This window comes from Cricetulus griseus, chromosome 5 (genome assembly GCF_003668045.3).
Source record: "Cricetulus griseus strain 17A/GY chromosome 5, alternate assembly CriGri-PICRH-1.0, whole genome shotgun sequence".
Taxonomy (NCBI): domain Eukaryota; kingdom Metazoa; phylum Chordata; class Mammalia; order Rodentia; family Cricetidae; genus Cricetulus; species Cricetulus griseus.
Window position 1 is genome coordinate 25729930 of NC_048598.1, and position 20534 is coordinate 25750463.

The window sequence follows — 20534 nt, forward strand, 5'->3', positions numbered from 1 at the left end:
TACAGACAACTGCAGTGTTTGGGAGAGGGAACTGAAAAATAACAGGACACCCGCCTTCGACATCCTTTTCCTTTTCCAGAACAGTATTGATCAATTGATGCTTAAATATATGTCCTTTCCTCACTTGATTAATTGGTTTTATTTGAACAAATAGTCACAAGTTAATTGGAATGTAGGAAGGTGAGCAGTGAGCAGACACCTGTCATGTGTGCACAAATGAAATGGGTTAGAACTTGGTTGAATACAAAGGGTTGGACTGCTCAAGAAATGAAGCAACATACATATAACTGTCCCTTAGAACAGTGGTTCCAACCCTTCCTAATGCCAAGGCCCTTTAGTACAGTTCTTCATGTTGTGGTGACCCCCAACCATGAAATTGCATTCATTACTACTCCATAAGTAGCAAAGCTTCTGTTATGAATTGTAATGTAAATATTTTCAGAGATAGAGGTTTTCCAAAGAGGTCACAACCCACAGATTGAGAATCTCCGCTCTACATCAAGCAATGTGAAGCCTGGGGATTATGAAGTAGGTGGTATAGTAGTTCTGTCTTCCCTGTAATTCTCAGATACATTATGAACCTGGTTACTATGTCGTGACAAAATATCTAGCAAGAGCAACTTAATGAAAGGGTTCATTTTGGTGCACCTTTTGAGGGTATAGTCATCGTGGTGGGCTATGCATGATGGCAGGAGCATGAGGCACATGGTCACCTTGTGTCCCTAGTCGGGAAGCTGAGAGGCACAAATGCTTGCACTCAGATTGCTCTCTCTCCTTTTTGTTCAGATTGGGACCAGTGCATGGAATGATGCCACCCAAGTCTAGGGTAGGTCTTCCCACTTAAGTTAACATAGTCTAGACATTCCTTAGCAGATATGCCCAGGGTTTGTCTCAATTGGTTCTCCATCTTGTCAGGTTACATCAGTGTTTAACCATTACACACAGCGTTTGTCCATAGGCTGAGAAGCCCAAACTGCTCAATTTCAAGCTTTACATATATTGTGCTTTAGTTACATGCTGATATTCATATGTACATATATATATATATATATATATATATATATATATATATACAAAAAGTAAAGAAAAGAAAAATATGATGGACAACCCCAATGTGTCTTTAGTTAAGATGGAGCAAATTCCTCCTAGACACGGCCATTTGAATTTCCCACTACTCATTGGTTGCATATATATTCATGCCAGGTAGCCACTAATGCCAAGCAAAGACAAATGGAATTGCCTTCTTGGCTCAGACTCATCCTAGTTCATCTCATAGATTTAAAGGAGAACCCTTTCTCTTGGATGTGTCAGTTCTTCAACAATTTGAAATTTTGTAAAGGAAAATCCAGGAGTAGCTATTTGGGAAGTGTGGTGATCTAAAAGAAAATGGCCTCCAAAGGGAGTGGCACTATTAGGAGGTGTGGCTTTGTTGTAGTAGGTGTGACCTTGTTGGAGGAAGTGTGTCACTGTGGGGGTGGGCTTTGAGGTCTCATATATGCTCAAGCCACACCCAATATCTTAGACTACTTCCTATTGCCTGTGAATCAGGATGTAAGAACTCTCAGCTACCTCTCCAACACCATGTCTGCCAACATGCCACCATGCTGCTTGCCATGACGGTAATGAACTAAACCTCTGAAACTGTAAGTCGCCACCTCAATTGAATGTCTTCCTTTATAAGAATTGCTGTGGTCATGGTGTCTCTTCATAGCAATAGAAACCCTAAGACAGCAAAGGAAACATTGTGTGTGTCACATTACAAAGTCAACTTCTTGAAGCAATGTACTCCTCAATAAATATTGCGTTGTATATTGAAAAAATAAAACCTATTCACTTTCCAGAGATGTCAATAGTTAAAGCAAGTGAACTTTAGATTTCTCTGCATCAGCTCATGCAGCTCATCCATTCTTTGGTTTTCTTTCCTGTAAGAAAGTGCTTTCCTCATATTTTGGTGTTATTTGTTTTTTTGCAACTAGTTAGGAAGCACTGTGTGATTGTTGAGTATCTGAACCACCGTTAAGTACACAGTGAGCTTGCAACACATGCCAGCCGCTGTAATTTCGGAACCACGGGTGCTATGAAGTTAAGTTCTGTTTATCTTCATTTAAGTCCCTAAGCCTGCAGCTGTCCCTTTCTAAGTGTAAGGCACAGGGGCTGGCACAGCTGGGTCTCCTCTGTGGGAGGTGTCTTGGTTTTAGCTTGGAATGCACAGGCAGAATTTCTCTGGTTCTTTATAATTTTCAGACTGCCCCGGAGAGTGAGTCCTGTTTAATCAGCTTACTCAGGCCCAGAATCCATTTATTTGATCTCAAATTGGATGTTTGCCTCTCAGGCCCAGACCAAAACAACAATGCAATTTACCTTATCTGCTTTCCATTTCTGGCTCCCAGAGAGGAGACTTGGCTAGCACCTCCTCCCTCAGGACACCAGGACGTGCAGCCCAGTGAGCTTTCTCTCCCAAGCCCAGAAAACAGAATTTATCTGGAAATTTTGGAAACTGTTAAAAGACTTAACAAAATCTCCTCGCTGTTATTCCCTTTATGACATTGATGGTAATGTGTGCTCGCTTGGACTCCATATATTCAGAGTCAGGGATGGTCTCGACAGGAAGTCAGACTTGTTCCAAGAGAAACGGTTGTGCAGAGCAGATCTGCTGAAGGTTCTTTATGCTCACGTTGCCTTGACAAGCCTTGGCACGATGATCATTTGTTTAGATCTGACTGAGAGTTTCTAAGCAAGGAGAAACCCATAGTGAGGGGTTCAGTTCTGGGAAACAATAGCCCAAAGCAGATACTTCCGGTTCAATTTCAGAGGATAACTGGCAATGCCTGGCTTCCCAGCATGGGAGAAAAAGGAGCTCTTGTCTTTCTCCACAAATTGTACATTGTATTGTAAACTCAATTGGTTCTTCCCCTTCAAGGGGGATTTTACTGACCTTGAGAAAGGTCACTAACTTGATAAACTTGGATTTGGGGCGATCACCTTGGAAATTGGGAAAACACAGGAAATGGGTTTTCTTTGTTTAGTATATATGAATTATTCCCTCCCCCTTCATTTTCTTGCTTGCAGTTGGAAAGATCTTCCTATACTGCTGCTTGTTGAAATTTAGGGATTATATTTCTGTCCTCTTAGGAATTATTCAAAATAATTAAAATGCCTCCTTTGTTGTACTTCCCCCCTTAGTTACCTGGCACTTCCACCATTTTTTTCTGAACAATAATTCATCTTAGGAAATGAGTTTATCTTCTCTTTACCAATGTTGCAGGCTCTCTTGCCTATGGATTTTCTTCATGAGTTTTGCAATGTCTTTCTTTTCCTACCTAGCTTATCCTCGACCAGCCACACAACACATCACTCTTTTTGTGGTACTAGCCTCCTGGTTTCCTCCATTCATTATTCCTCCTATTCTAGCCTTCCTAGAGACCAGATCAGGGTTCCAGTCCACTGGGGCTAACTGGAGACACTAACCTTCCAGTAGTACCCTATTGTCACAATGAAGGAATGAAGACACTGGGGTGTGGGAACATCCAGTTGTTGACAGATAAAGTATTGTGATGTGAGCAGTAATCTACTATCAAGTCAACCAGATTAAGTAGCACTGGGAGCACTAAGTGGGCATTTCCAGAGGGGAGGGACTGTGGGCATCACCATTCAATAGGTTGCCACCCAGATAGAATACTATGGAAAGTGGAGGAAGGCCACTAGTGTAGACACAACGTCTTCCTTTCTCTTTCTTGGTTGCAGCCATGCTGTTTACTGTGCCTTCACACAGTGAGGATGGTCTGGAAGCTCTGAGACTGTGAGCCCGAACAAATCTTCCTTCCCAAGAGTTGTTCATGTCACAGTATGTTTTGTCTCAGTGGTGAAATATTAACCAAAAGAACAAAGATATTTTTAAGAGTCAGGTGTGATGGCTCACAGTGTAATCCAAGCACTTGAGAGGCTAAAGGAAGAATGTCATTGAAAATTGGAACCATCTGGGTTATGTAATAAGGCCCAGATCACCCCGGGCTCATAGTAAGTGAGTTCTAGGTCAGCCTGACTACACTGGGTTGAGAGCAGTCTGCGTCAATGGGCTATAAACTAAACATTTAGAGGGCAACTTACCAACTTGACCATTTAGCAAAATAACAATAACAGGTTTTATCCTAAGATCTGTGGCTTCCCCAGCCATGGCTTTTGACTCAAATTCCAGAAGTCAGCATGAAACTACCTCCTGTAGGGTAGGCCTCAAAGCAATTAGGTGCCCTGTAACAGTGATGCCACTACTGCACTTGCAGGCACATCGTGATGGATATATTAGTATTGTAGTATGCAGGATCCAGCAGCGAATATGTCCATGACAGAACTTCTCTCTCAGCAGCCTGCACAGCACCTTCTGGCACCATGGAAGCTAGCCAGAAGGGAGGACACTTTCTGGTTCATTTGAAATTGAATTCTCTATGTCCTGTATCTATAGTGTGTGATGCCTTCAGTCTTACTATGTAGTTATGGTGGGTAGCCAAGGGCACTGAAATAGGCTATGCTGTTTTGGAGAATTCTGGGGCCTCTTTGATCAGTAACTCAGGGAGACATCCCATGACTTGTACTGTCATTTTTATTTAATAACTTGCATTTTCTAGGAGCAACACAAAAGGGTGATTCCTTTTGTATTATTAATTTTTTTTGACAAACATAACAGCCGTCTTGGTGCTGCCTCTTTCCTGCTACAGAAAATGGAGCATTGACAGCACATGGAAAGATGAGTGCAGAAATTAAGATTGTTCCGTAGGAGCAGCAGGGTTATAACACAGGCAGATTCCATAGGGAAACTTAATTACATTGCAAACAACTGTGCTGGTCACATGCTAATCCTCCTGTCTGCAGTCATAGGCAAACCTAAGGGTAGTATGTAGAAACAGGAAGATGCTGAGTGGAAGCCATAAAATACCAGGGGTGGGCTGGTCCCACAGGAGCAGCTCTGGACTCTGAGTCTAACACTGAGTGAGGAGGTAACTTTCTTTTTGCTCAGAGTTGTATCCTATTTACATTCTGGAATGGTGGTTCCAGGCAGGTGGCATGACAGCGACTGAGGAGTTGAGTCACTGGCAGGAGGGAGGATTGTAGAAAATATGCAGTGGGAAGGTGACTTCAGATGGGGAGAGCTCTGGCAGGGGAGGTGTTTGTCTACTTAGAGGTGAGAATTTGTGGGTGGCCATCACTATTGAGAAGCAGCATTCTTCAGGTTGTTGCTTATACAGTTTTGTTTTATCTGAAATTCTCCTGCACATTTGATAAGAAGGGCTGCCTCACTGGTGTGTTTGCCTTCACTTAAGGGACCCTCTTCTCAGGATTACCTAAGCTAGTTTTATTTGTTAATAAAATATCATTATTATTATTATTATTATTATTATTATTATTATTATTGTGTATGTACATAGTGTGTGTGGGGGGGTGTAAGCTTATGTAGCTATCAGAGGACAACTCTGTGAGGTTGGTTCTCTTCTTCCACATTTATGTGTGTTCCAAGAATCAACTCTGGTCACCAGGCTTGTATGACAAGTGCCGTTACTGGCTGAGCAATCTACCAAGTTTAGTTCTCATATTTTAGGTTCCAGTAACAACTGATGCTGTTAACATTGTCTCACTGGTGTTGAACCCCACACTCCAGACCTTCCTGAGCCCCGGATGTGTTTTACCCCAACCATTCCAAGGCCCCCTTGAGATGGGTAGAGCAACTTCCAGATGAAAAAAAAAAGAAAGGTTTATAATGGTAAACACCTCAAGGACATAGGCTTTTAGACACTGGACAAAATGTTGATCCAGGTGGATTTGACAAAGCCTGTGCTGCCTTCTACATGAAACTCTTACCATGTTCAAAGAAAGGCACTATGTCCACCCAGTAGGGATCTAAACATGATTGCACACAAAGTCATGTACTCAAAAAAACTATAGTTGGGAGACAGGATGGAGGGGAATGATTAGAAGTCAAATGAAATTAGAAGAACATATAGAAAGATAAGAGATGAAACAGAGAAGTGTAATTAGGAAGTGACTGAGAGGAGAGTTGGAAAATAGAGCCCCATCGAGGAGAGGTGGTTAGACCCTGGAGAGTCCAGGTCGGGCTAAGTTTAAGAAAATTACTAGGCAGTCCAGGGAGGAAGGGACCTGAAGGTGTACATGCCAACACCCATTTGGGGTCTGGGTAACAGATCAACTGAGGAAAATTTCACAGGGGAAATAGGGAAGAATTTTTGATTCAGCAATCTGAAGGGCCAGGAAAAGAAGGAGTAAGAATTTTTATTTTGTTAGGTAGGTTGTTGGAAATAAGAGTAAAGGAACTTTCCAGTATTAGGTGGTACATTATTTTAGGGGGTGTTCTGAGCACCCATGTGCCTGTGAATTGCTAGGTGAGGCCCCTGAAACCAGCTAGGAGAATGTTGCAAACTCCAGGATGTGGAGCTATTCAGAATCACAGGCTCCTTTTGTTTTTTCCACTCAGAGTTGACTGAATGAAAGAAGTGTCCCAGAGCCTGTGGTGCAACTGCAGACTTCATGAAGCTGCATTGCTTTCAATTAAGGGCGGTGTCTGAATTAGCCACAGATGGCTTTTGTTTGGGGTTTTGTGTATAGGAAATTCACAACTAATTAATTTACTTATATTCCTTTCCCCAATCTAATTAATTTTAAGGGTTTTAGACAAGTACTGGCTCCTTTGGCCCCACAGTGGTACAAGCCCATTTTTATAAGTGGACACCCTTTAATTGAAAGAGTTGCTTATGGCCTCTGAGGGAAACCTCTCGATGTGTGCACACACACCCGCCACTTACCCACATCACTCAACCCAGGCTTTCAGAGCTCTCTGCTTTTAACTCAAGAACACTGGGGCCGAGGGCGCGCATTCCACATGCTCTGTGGGACAGCAATTCCCTTTGGCAATCGACTTTCAATTTTAGGGGTCCGCTCATTTTTCTGGAGTTCACTATTAGCCCAGATAAGAAATCCGAAGGATTGACGAATAGAGATTGAATAGAAATTATTCCCACAAAAAGAAACAACATATGACCTTACTCCACAACAATAAAAACCAAATGGAGGCATGGAAACCCTCTACAGAGAATCACCAAATATTTTAGCCATCACTTTCCCTGTTTCTTAAGTGCTTCTTGCTGTCTGTTGTTGAGTTGTCTGGGCAGCCTGGCCTTTGCCTATTGGTCCTAACTTCACCTGCATCCCTAGTCTCTTAAGGGGCAATGTTTGGGATCTGGTATTTTGGGAGAAGCTTAGTACCTAGCATGTCTTTGGTACCTGAAAAAGAGGAAGAAAAGGCTGGAGGGAGAACTAAGAATGGGGTGATTTCACAGACCCCAGTCAACCTGCACAGGGCCCAGGAAGCTCGTTTGTTGGCAGCTGGCTGAGCAGAAATGAATCGCAGCATCTAGTGGACTCCTTGGCTTCAGGGCTTCTGGCCAAAAAGCTTTATGTTTCCTCGTGGCTGCACATTTGCTTTTACCTCTGAATAGATTCAAACCCGCCATCAACCCCCCTCCTCCTTTTCTTCTTACTCAATTGCCTCCTCTGATTCTGCTCACGTGACAAAGGGGCGGTGGGAAGGGATATATGGTTGGAGATGGCAGAGGCATGATCAAAGGACAGCAGAGCTGTGAAGCCTTAGCAATGATTTAATCAGTATCCTCTGGTTCCGCTGGAAGGGGTTTCCTCCCGGCCCACAGCTGGATGACAGCATGAAGGCCTGGCTTCACTGCCCCTCCCCCCATGTTTCAAAGGGCTACTAGAAGATGGATGATGCAATTTCTAAGGAAAGACTCTGTAAATTGTGTCACATAAGCCTCTATTATCTCTGCAAGTGTGCATATATGTGTATGCAACATAAATAGAAGGTTCTGACTAGATGGTTAATATGGAGTGGATAAAAGCTCCGGCTCTAAAAATTTAGGTTCACTTCTCTGACCCTGGCTCTGTTACCTGCAGATGCTGATCAGGTTTGAGAGTCCCTGGTCCTCGCCTGTAAAGTGTGAGAAACAGTTTTGCTTCCTTGAAGTGGTTCTTAGGCTCAGGTCCCTGCATCAAGACGATTCTCACAGTAAACAATATGGAAATAAATGAAGGCATGAGAACTCAGTTTCTCAAAAATGTTTAGGCATTATTTTCATTTTCTAGAATTTACATTCTCCTTCATCTCTACCTTAGTACAGTGCTTGGTATCCATTGGTCAGCAGGTGACTGTTGAATCTATCCACAGACAAAGCAAATTGCCATTTTTGGTTAATGTGAAAAACCAGGGCAAGGTGGCTGGGTACTGACTTCCCAGAGTAGGAGTGCTGCTATGGGCATAGTGAGCCGAGCCTGCCTACACAGGTGCCTAGTTAAAGGCTTACTGCTTGGATAGTAAGCAGGATTCAGTGTCTGAGGGATAGCCCAGAAATGCAGGGAGCTAATATGTCATTGGTGGGGAGGGCAGGTCAGGAGAGCATTGCTGCAAACCCATTTATAGGTAAGAGGTTTCTGAAGAACAAACCTGTATTTGTTTGTGTTGTGTGCCTTTTCCTAGGGAGATGGGAGCAAACGTTTATTCACCCTTATAGGGAACCGGGAACAGATCAAAGAAAAGATTCCATCAGCGTCTGATGAGTCAGGGAGTTCACAGGGACGACTTCCAGAAGCCTGGGTGAAGGATAACTTACAGGAGGATGAGTGACTCAGGCTGATACATCACCAGAAAGCCCCACCCCAGCATGGGTGACAACCTGTGAAAGCTCCCTGTGCAACTTCTGGGAGGCTCAGCTGGCCAGAGTGGCCCCTTCCCAGTCAGTGTTTACTTCTTTTGTAACCTTATGGAGGTATATTACAAATCTTGTTAGCTTTCTGAGTCTTATTTTTCTTAGCTTAATGACTCTTAGGAGACTTTCTCCTTCTTCCTGGAGGGAACATTTTAATTAGGAGGAAATAGTTACTTAACACCTAAGATCCATGGGTTTCCTCTGATGTTTTCCCTATCTTAAGTAAATAGCCATGTTATACCTACCTTTTATTAAGATTTTGTATATTTTAAAAAATGTTATTTTAATATTTTATTTGCATGAATGATTTGCCTGCATGTGTATCTGTGTTCCATATGCATGCCTGTATTGGTATTGGCAGAAATCAGAAGAGGGCATCAGATCCCCTAAATGGAGTTACAGATGACTGCCAGCCACTATGTGCATTCTGGGGATTAAATCGGGTCTTTGGAAGAGCTGCTAGTGCTCTTGACCATTGAGTCATTTCTCAGCCCCCAAATTTTGTAGTTTTTCCTCAAGCAGTGTTGTCTAAATTGTATAAGTTTTAGACCCTCTGGTACCTGTATCTGATGCTGCTCCAGCATGTCTGTTATAGAGGAATAAGAAGATGAGGGCTGTCCTCCTTAGAGAAAGAACATAGGGGTTCAGACATGGCCTTTGGCCAAAAGTTTATACAAAGTAATGTGAGTTTTGTAGCCTGTGTTGCCTTGTAGGGGTAGTCAAGCTCAAGAGAGACATGGATACCTCTGCTCTCAAAGTAAAAAGGTCCCAAATAGATACTGGAACAGAATTAATTTTTAAGATTAAGTTCAAAATAAAGTTCTGGGAAAAGTTAGTGTTCTTAATAAAATGCTCAACCTAGTTTCCAGAAATCAATAGAATTAAGACTGTTTGGGGGGAATGTATCACCTATGAGTCAGCTGACTGTCAACAGCCTAGGTCTTTTACCCAAGATTTGTTTTGTGTCCAGTCTGGCAATGGGTATCAGAACATTATATTTTCATGTGTAATTTGCTTGCCAAGAGGGAATCTTTGGATTGTTTATTTCTGGCTTTGTTCACTAGAGAAAAATTACAACAAATTGTTGCTCTCAGAGGCAGCCTCTCTAGCATCTTTTCCATCCCCCGTTTCTCATCCTGGACTGCATCAATGACTGACGTCCTCCTTGTACATTCTTTTGGACTTTCATCTCTATCTTGCTTTGTTAAAACATTTCTAGGTATCTACTGTCTTTCCCCAACTGAACAGGAAGGTTTTAAAGACAAGAAAAAAAACCTCAAAGGTGCAGTCTGTTGCATATTTCTTTCATCTTTCTATCTTTTTATTGCCTCCCTCTTGGAACCCTGATCCCCCAGAGTCTAGCACAGGGCTGGGAAGGATGCAGGACTCAATAAACATTGGGCAATGGACTGGTTATTTCGTTGGAAAACTGGGGAATGAGCTAGGGATCCATTCTTTTGATCTACCATAGTGTATCCATGGTTACTTTGGTTAGATGATTATGGGGTGCCTACAACCATAAACCAAGCTGTGATGTTAGAGATGCAAACTCAGAGTCATGGCTTCATAGGCACCAACCAGAGCCATCAATGCCTTCAGACAGTCTCGTTTCTGGAAGAAAATAAACTCAGGTGAATCCTCTTTAACTTAGGTGGAGATAAGCTAAGCCACTGCTTTATTTTTTACAAAGACTTATTCTGACATTTGTGAATCCAGATACAAAAGTTCAGCTTAGGTTTAATATTTTTTGATCATGTGACATTATAAGTATTAGCTACAGAAATTTATAACTTTGTAAAAACTATATATTGTACACATCTTTTACTAAGCGTGTGTATCCTGAAAAATGTATTTTATAATTGTGTGAGCATCACTAAGTACACATACTTATCCTGGACAGTGTGGTCCTGATACAATCAAGAGACATAGCAAACACAAGATATGAGGCTATGGCTAGATAACCTGCACATTAGTTTCAAGTAATCTTTTAAATGAGGAAAGGAATAAAATAATGATAAATGCATATTATAGTACAGTACAATATAGTATAGTATAGTAAACATATAAGCCAATGGCATGGTGGTTTACTGCCATTACAAAGTATTATGCATTCAGTATAATTGTATTGCTATACTTTTATATGATGGGCAGTACAGCAGGTTTTTATGCACAACCCTAACTCTATTATTATAGCTACCTTGTCATTTAGGGCACAGGAATTTTCAGCTTTATTATAATCTTACGAACATTGTCTCATATGCCATCCCTTCTTGATCCAAATGTTCTATAGCAGGTGGCCATATCTCTGCTACGTCCCACTTTCCCCCCATGTAAAGATGAGATATATCTGGATCAGTTAGTAGACGCGGCTTACCATGCCTATCCTACAGGGATGTCGTAGAATTCTTATTAGACAAAATGGTTGTTTGCAAAGTACTGAGTGATGTCTGCTGTTACTAACAGCTATTCTAGCAATGGTGTACATATTCTCATCTCCCCCCTCTAGAAATTTCCTTTATCACACAGGGAACTTCTGAAGCCCGGGATGATGTGTCAAAATGGAGTGTGACAAATGAGGGAACAAAGCCTCAAAAAGCAACCTGGGCCAGGAATTTGCCTACACATTGCTGTGTGACTAGCAGTTGTCTGCAGCTCCGGTGACAGGGTGGCTCGCACAGTGCAGTCGTTTGTGATGTTTTCTGGGTCACAGACTAACTTCTGACCCATAGACACCAAGGTCCCCTCTCTGTCTTTCTTTGTTTGTCTTCTGATAATAGTTCTTCCGATTTTAGGGTCTTCAATACAGATGTGTTTATTGAGTTCCTATTTTCCATGTTGGGGACACAGACTATGGAGAGGTGAAGATGGAGATCCCTGTCCTGCCTGATCTCACAGCTGCTCTGCCCCAAATAAACACACAAAGACTTATATTAACTATTAAACTGTTGGTTGATGGCTAGGGCTTCTTATTGGCTAGCTATGTTCTTAATTATTAATCAATTTCTATTAATCTATATATTGCCACGAGGCTTACCTGGAATCCAGCATGTTACTCCTTCGGCAGCATGGCACTTCTTCATGGCCTCTCTCTCTGCCTTCCTCTCCCCAGCCTTCTCCTGGTCTGGTAGCCTCTTCTTCTTCCTGCCTGGCTATTGGATAATAGGTGTTTAATTCATTATCCAATAAGAGAAACATATATACAGAAGGACATCCCCCATCAGAAAGGTGACTGTGCCTGTTTGTCCTGTGGGTTAGCGGTGCAGTTCATGGGACCCCAACACTGGCTCACCAATGCATTACCACTTTGTATGTCATCCTATGCAGTTTATGAACACATTCCTTTCAAATAAATATAGAATTCCTTGTGCGTTCCACAAAGGAATCCTTTCTATGTATCATCAGGCATATAACAAACTTGGAAAGAATGTAGCAGATGGAACAGATGTGGACCATCCCCCCCTCCACAGAAGAGTGCTCAGGAAAACATTGAACATATTTATTTGAGATCCATAGCTAAGATGGGAAGACAGTGAGGAAAACTCTCAGGTACTAGAAAGGAGAAGGAGCTGAAAGCTTGATTGGCAGACAGGAGCTGATCTTAGGATAGACAAGTGGGTGCAGATAAAGGGCTTCAGAGATGGATGCTTTTATGCCCAGCTAGAAACAGGAACGGAGATCTCAAGTCTCTGCAAGACAGGGAGTTAAAAGGGAGCCCCCTGCATTGAGCCAAAGGGCTGGCTTTTCCTTGGAGAGAAGATTAGAAATAGGCTTTTTACTGGTTTGGGGGAGTTTGCCATCTGTTTCAGACCTTGCATAGCAATAATGTCACCTCAGAGAAATCAAAACACTAAATATGAATCATGCTTGGATGTTCAGTCAAAATTATACCTTGCCTTGATTCTGCAGAATGACACTTTGACAAGCAGGAAAAACCCTGGGGTTGTGGTACAGGCTGCTGCAGAACAGAATGCCCTTAGGGATGAATCCATAGGACCCCCACTCTTGATCAGCTTAATATAAAAATCTAAGTTATCCTAGGAAATATTCCACACGGGAAAGGTGTTCAAGGAAGGAAACAACAAAGTGACTACTCTATGAATTGTATAAATCCAAACGACAGAAAAAGAACTAGGAGTGATACTATTTGCTATATGCCACATGCTGTTCAAGGAGAGCACTTTGCAGGTATTACTTTTATGTATTCTTTGCTTTTCTGTTGCTGTGGTCAAACACCATGACCAAGGCAACTTACTGAAGAAAGGGTTTCTTTGTGCTTACAGCTCCAGCAGGAGAAGAGTCCGTGATGGGGGAGTGAAGGAGTGGTGAATAGAGCAACAGCCGAGGGCTCATATCTTGAACCTCAAGCACAAGGTAGAGGCAGCATTCTAGGATGCGTGGCTTTGACTTCAAAGCCCACCCCCAGGGACCAACTTCCTCCAGCTAAGCCACACCTCTCAAGCCTTCCCAAATTGTGCCACCAACTGAAGGTCAAGTATTCAAATTCCAGTGCCTATGAGGGACATCTCATTCAGATCACCACACCTTCTCATGGGGTCTGGTGAGTTAAGAGTCTGTGACTACACTGCACAGGTGAGAAAACTTAGGTGGAGCTTGGCAAATACAACCAGAGTCAGCAAATGGTGAAGCTGGATTTGACAGCTGGCTCACTGCTCAGTTTGCCTCTTAACTAACTACCGTTAAAGGGGCCTCCACCATTGTTTTTCCCTTCTTCACACAGATGGAATGAGACGTGGGCAGATGGGTACCTGATTATTGCACCACTTTTCCCAGCCTCTGTTGCCTTTAGGTCGGGCCCCAGGACCTAGTTCTCTCTGATGAATGAGATGACACTTCCTGCAAGGAATCAGAAATTAGAAGAATTTCTCCCCTAAGAACTCATTCTTTTCCAAGTTAGCCACAGCTTAGTTGTAGTAGTGATGTAACTTCAAACATGTACATGAGGACAATATCCTTCCATAATGGCATAAATCCAAACTACCCTCTAGTCTTCACTATCTACCTCCTCATGTTGCAAGAGAAGCACTCTTTCACCTCCTTTAAGCTTCAGGATAGCTGTGCCAGCCATGATACAGCATCAATGCTCCCTGAAAGCTGACTGTGTTAGCCAGTAATCAATTGCTTGGCTGGTGGCCATGGTCTGTACCACACTCTCAATGCATATGATGAGTACCCTGATCAAAGGATAGGAAGCAGAAGACGAAAGTGGGTCACAACAACAAAGAAGAGATGGGCTTTAAAAGGAACCAAATTGGATTTTTAGAAATAAAAACTGTTGTGACAAATTGTCATACACAAAGGTCTTGGAAGAAGAATTTGCCTCTGAGGCGCTGGGAGAATAAACAGATTTCTGTTAGAGTCAGGGACAAAGGGAAGGAGTTTGGTGGCTCCTGCAATGAGCCTAGGAGGAGAGTGGAGGGACCCACGTAGTGCAGAGGGTGAGGATCGGGGCTCTTCTGATTCAGACTCTTTCCAGAAAGCAGGCAGCCATGTCAATTTGGCCTGTGTAGAGGGGGTGGGGTTGTCTTACCTGTTGGTCGACAGTGGAGTTCCTCCAAGCTCTATTGGTTCCAATGAGTGGTTCTTCTTACGCTTGGTAGTCTGTCTGGAAGAGTCTAGAGCAGCATCCGAGGACTTTCTGTCTGCCCAGATTAGTCAGTGCTGCCATTCTTTCAGTCAGGGCTGACAAGAGAAAAAGAAAAGATGCCAAGTGACACAGCAAGGGTGAAGGTGGCCTTCAGTGCTCTTTCAATTGTTCTTTTTCAGGGTTGGGGAAATGGCTAAGCAGGAGAAGGAATTTGTTGGCAAGCCTAGGACCTGAATTTAATCCTGTGGGCTCATAAGGTGGAAGGAGCAATCCATTCCCAGGTTATCCTCTACACACACACACACACACACACACACACACACACACACACACACACACACACACACACACATTGCCCTTTGCTGCTGCTGCTGCTGTGTCTCTGTCAGCTTTTATGGGCCACTTTAGAGCATCTTCTTGAACTGATATTTGTTATGACAGCTCACTTCTATTTCTTCTCTTCTTGGGTCTATTTGTGTGTCTTCTTCATACACATGGTCTGAAGAACACCATACAATCATTTTCTGAGTCTCTCCTGGAAGCCAAAAGCTACAGGATAGCTAGCCTCAGGAACCAAAGATACGGTGACTATGATGTTTACTAAGACTGAAGAATTTCCTGAAACACTGAATTTTCTGTGTGAAATCCATAACACTCCCAAGAAAATCAGTCTACTTGGTCAGCCTCCTGAGGGAATGTGTGCTGGATCACACTGTACTTGCTCCAAGAAATAGCCCATGGTAACAGAGGAACTCCGTTTAGATTGTAGTCACTAGAGAAAAGGAATATTAGTAGTTTTGACTGACGTTTCTCCAGGTTCTATATTTTTTTTCCTGAATATGGAGTTGAGAGCACAAATGCTGACCAGGGTGAGCCTGTGCTTATCATAGCTGGGACAGGAATTCCCCATAGCTGTAATCCTTGCAATGACTGCCCTTTGTATTCACTCCTTTAGAGTCTAGGCAAATTCCTACATTTTAGCTTCTTAAATGACCACATAACCAGAGTTACTGAAGTCTTTGGAGGGGAGCAGTTTAGGGTTTGCCCCACTTCACCTTCTTAGGGTGAGTGTTCAGTAGAGAATTCCTCCACCAGCTTTTCCTTTATGGAAGAGAGCTGCACTAGTTTTTTAGCACAAGCATTTGGGCTTTTATTTATTTGTCTAGAGCAAGTAAAAGACATTTGTGAGTGGTAGGAAAAATTTTATACAAGCAGTGGTGTGCTAAAGATAGCTTGTACTGGCTCACAAGAGCCAATGGTTAAATTTCCAGGAAAAATTGAGAGCTTGCTATTAAAAATTAAGCTAAGCAATTATTGAAACAAGTAAGATATAAACTTATAATTAGATTATATTTTAAAGGTAGTAAATAAGACTTATCACTTAATTATCTTACTATTACCTATGATTTCCAAGTTATACATAGTTATTGTTTCTGTGTCAGCTGTTCATCACTATAGGTAATTATCTAACAAAAGCTTTTGTGATGAATAATCTTGATTGTCAACTTGCTGGGATCTAGAGTCACTCAAGAGACAAGCCTCCTAGAATGCTTGTGAGGGATTATCTATCTAGGTTAACTGAGGTGGGATGGTCCCCCCAGTGTGGGTGGTAGCATTCTATGGGATGGTGCACTGAACTATTTTGAATAAAAGGGAGAAAGTAAAGCAGGCAGGCATCTCTCTCTGCTTCCTGCCTGGATGCAATGTGACCAGCTATCTTGAGCGCTTGCCTCTATGACTTCTATACCAGGATGGACTGGATCCCATCCAGTGAGCTGGAACAAATTCTCCTTTCTTTTCATTGCTTTTGTCAGGGCATTTTATCACAGCAGCAGAAAAAGTAACTAATATAGACTCTTAGGGAAAAGGGAGATTTAGTTCACAGTTCCAGATACTTTAAGCGTAAAATGTGTAGTCCAGGCTTTTACTGGGCGGACCCCTAGCCGTATTACCTCATGGTGTGGATAGTGGTAATGGAGTGCTGTGTGAGAACATGCAGTTCACACTCACCCAGGATCAGTGTGAATTTTAGGCTCAGAGAGGCTAAAAGTTCATCCAAAGATGCAGACTTTGTAGAGGAGGAACCAAGATCTGCATCTACCATAGCCTGGCTCCACATTTGTGTATTCCTTTTGGCTTCACACACCTGCCTACTTCACTCTACTTCTGGAAGCTCCAGGGTTACTGAGCCCTTTACTCAGAGTTGGATTTCCTACATAGGCGGCTCAGAGAGAAGCTTCCCCCTCTGCCGCCCCCCCCATGCCCTTCCTCTTTTGTTTCTCGGTCCGGTCCTTCACAGCCACAGGAGAGGATAAATAGGTGTCCAGCTCAGCTCAAAGTGGTGCTGAATGCTGGCTGTGCTGGGTGGGGAAGCCTACAGGAATGAGTGTAAGATTTTAAAACAGAGATGCAGTCATGGGGCCCTGCTCCTCATTGGTCACTTGGGGGGGCTTTGCTGATGAAAACAGACTTACGGTGACTTATATGGGTCACAGGTGGCAAAGGCCAGGGACTGACAGAGTTTAACTGGATTCCATTAGCACCCAAAACATTGTGCTGGGTGAATAGGTACTGCTTGGGCATGAGGACACTGCTTCTTAAAGCACCCTGTATTGCCCCACTGGAAATACTGTATTTAAAGTCAACTTGGTCTGACCTTTAGTTTTGGTGGCATTACTAATTCTATGAAAGCAGCCATTTCCTACTTCCCTAAAGCTTAATAGGAAATCAGACCATTTGTTAAGCCTAGCTCAGCAGATGCAGAGGCTAAAGGCTTGAACATTTTCCCTACAGCCTGGGAGCAGATACAGAATGACCTCCCATATTTTAGTTTCTTTAAAATTCTGACACCAAGGAAATCAGGAAGAAGTGGCATTTAACAATAGGTTAAAGCGTCAGTATGACATTCTAGGAAGCCAGCGCTGGCAGAGTAGGCCGGACTCTTTGGAGAGTAAAGAATACTCCCAGGTTACAGATGTTTCAGAATCCCCAGTCACTCAGTGACAGTCATTAGGTGGATTAGTGTCCACTTGTCACTGTAGCTCTCATCGAAATTTTAGCAGCTTAACACACACCCATTTTTTGGTCTGTTACAGTTAGGCTCAAGTCCAAGTTAGCTTAGCTGGATTTCCTGTTCAGATGTTTAAGATGCTGGCCAGGCAGAACTCTTATTTGGATGCTCTGGGGGAGAGTTCATTTTTACGCTTGTTCATGTTGTTGGGAAAATTTACTTCCTTGAAGTTAACAGCTTCCTTCCTAACTGAGAGATGTTTTCACTCCCTAACTTATGGTTTCCTCCTCTTCAAGGCCAGCACTGGAAGGTTAAGTGTCCCCACATCTCAAAATCTCATTGCCTCATTGCTCTTTCTTTTCTTTTCTTTTCTTTCTTTTTTTTTTTCCGAGACAGGGTTTCTCTGTGTAGTTTTGGAGCCTATCCTGGCACTTGCTCTGGAGACCAGGCTGGCCTCGAACTCACAGAGATCTGCCTGCCTCTGCCTCTGAGTGCTGGGATTAAAGGAGTGTGCCACCAACACCTAGCCTCATTGCTCTTTCTAATGCCTAATTCTTCTTCCAGCTGGAGTGCTCATGTAATCAGACTGGGTCCACAGGCATAATGCAAGTGCCCCCCTCCTGTAAATGGAGATGGAACTTTTCTTTTGTTCTGACCTCTCAGTTTCAAATAATCACACAAAAGCTTATATAAATTATAGAATGCTTGACCCATAGCTCAAGCTTATTACTAACTAGCTCTTCAACTTAAATTAACCCATTTCTATTAATCTACATTTTGCCACATGACTTTGTGGCTTTACCTGTTCTCCCTCAAGTATCTGGCTCGCCTCTCTCTTGACTCCGCTCTTCTTTCTCCTTGTATCCCTTTTGACTTTTTCACCTGGCCTTATTCTGCCTGGCTATAAGCCAATTCAGCTTTATTCTTAACCAATGAAAGGAGTACATATTCACAACGTAAGAAGGGTTTTCCCACAGCATCCTCCCCTGCTCTATGGTCTGTAACAGGAAGTTTGCAATAGGCATGGGGATTTGGAAATACAACTCTTTGGGAGGGATATTCTGTCTCTCATACCTGTATCTTCTTGATCCAGAGCTCAGATACTTGATTTCCAGGATTCTGTAGAAAACATCCGTGTGGGCACCTTGAAAGCTGAATATGTAATACATATGGGAGGTTCAAGGGAAGAAATATTTTAGAGGTAAGAATGCAGATTCTGTAGTTAGATCCACCAATTTTTTTAACAGAATGGATGCTTCTAAGTATGATTTTGTTAATATTATGGTATCACTTGTAAGATAAGTTGTGGGAGAGAGTTTTCTCTTTCTACCATGTTGGTCCTGAGTAGTCAACTCAAGTTCTCAGGTTGGAAGAAAGGATTTCAACTATTGATCAATTTCACTCTTCCTAGGTTGCACCATAAATACAGTTAGTCAAAGCTGAACCGGGAAGGTAACATTCCAGTAGACCCTTGAAAGAGAGTTAATGTAGAAGTTACTTATCACTATAGAAGCTGTTCATGTACAGTCAGTTTCTGATTGGTTTCTTAGCCTTGAGTTTGGATGAGTTCCCAGTGGGAATAGGTGTAGAGCTCAGAAACTGGGTATGGTGACAAATGTTCATAAATTAAAGCAGTGAGGAGGCTAAGGAAGGCAGACTTCAAGTTGCGCTTGGGGTATATAGTTAGTCTGAGAGCATCTTGGGATGAAATGTGAGATTCCCTGCCCCTAAAATTAAAAAAAAAAAAAGTGTGTCGGAATGAATCTTGAGCAACTACACAGTTGGAAATCAAGGAAAGGTGACCAGCAGCCATGTGAAGTGGAGATTGGTAGTGAAGTTCAAGTGTCTATGGCAGTGTTTGTGAGTAGAGAACCTGTTTATCGGTGCCAGATATTACTGATGGACGAATTAAAATGAGACAGATAATTGAGCTCCAGATCCAACAATCCAAGGTCTTTAGCTTCTGTGTCATTAGAACCACAGAAAGCAGGAAGAGAGGATTTGGAGACAGTAATAGTATAGAACACCCAGGAGTTTTGAAGAGGAATAATAAAAGGAGGAAATACCTAGGAGGAAATTCGAGCACGGGTGGTGTGGAATATTATTTTAACTAGGCAAAGATGTGTTACATTTGTTTATGCTGTGGAATATTACTTTAACTGTGTAAAGGTGTGTTATATTTGTTTCTTTTGACTGTTAACAATGCAAAGATGTGTTGCTATTTCACCTTGCCTGCCGAAGGCACCTGAGTGGTCTAATAAAAAATTGAATGGCCAATAGCTAGACAGGAGAGGAATAGGCTTGGTTGGTGGGCAGAGAGAATAAATAGAAGGAGGAATCTAGGCTTGAGGGAAAAGAAGAAGTAAATGAGGGAGAAAGAGAGGGATGGGACCAGAAGCCAGGCAGCTGCCAGCCACCCAAACATGAGAAGCAATGAAAGTAGGACATATGGAAAGGAAGGAAGGAAGGAAGGAAGGAAGGAAGGAAGGAAGGAGGAAGGAAGGAAGGAAGGAAAGGCGGAAGGAAGGAAGGAAGGAAGGAAGGAAGGAAGGGAAGAGGAGAAAGAAAGAACAAATGAAAGAAAGGAAGAAAGAAAAAGAAAGAAAGAGAGAAAGAAAGAAAGGAAGGAAGGAAGGAAGGAAGAAAGGAAGAAAGAGAAAGAAAGAAAGGTAAAAATGTTGAGGCCAAATGTAGATAAAGAGAAACAGATTAAAATAAAAGCTAACAAAGGCCAAGCATTCATAACTAATAATGAGTCTCCATTTCCTGATTTGGGAGCTGGTTGGTGGCCCAAAAGAAAAAGCCTGCCACACGCAGGTGAACGGACAGCATGTTCATGTGTTGCTGAAATATAGAGTATAGAAAAGTATAGAGTATAGAGTATAGTGAAGTATAGAGAGGGAAGAGACATAAATAAGAGCAAGAATGCTCATCTCTTTCAGTGAGGGAAACAGGTTTTGGTGTCTTCCCTATCCACCCATTAATCATTTTGGAATGGGAATGTTTATTCTGTGATAGGCATGCAACAAGTGCTTGATTTTATAGGAGCTTATGGTTAAGAGCTTGCCTTGAGTTTCAGAAGAAATGTGGACTCTGGGATATTAAAGTGTTGCAACATTAAAGACTGTGGGGGCTTTTG

At 42.5% G+C, this 20534-nt stretch overlaps 1 long non-coding RNA gene across 1 annotated transcript in view; it reads left to right on the forward strand.

Moving 5' to 3' along the window:
- Nucleotides 1-19913, forward strand: part of LOC107979512 — a 43203-nt gene extending 23290 nt beyond the window's left edge. Inside the window, exon 3 of the long non-coding RNA XR_003485640.2 lies at nt 13061-19913. This is a non-coding gene — a long non-coding RNA (uncharacterized LOC107979512). The remainder of the gene's footprint in view (nt 1-13060) is intronic.
- Nucleotides 19914-20534: the final 621 nt, after the last annotated feature.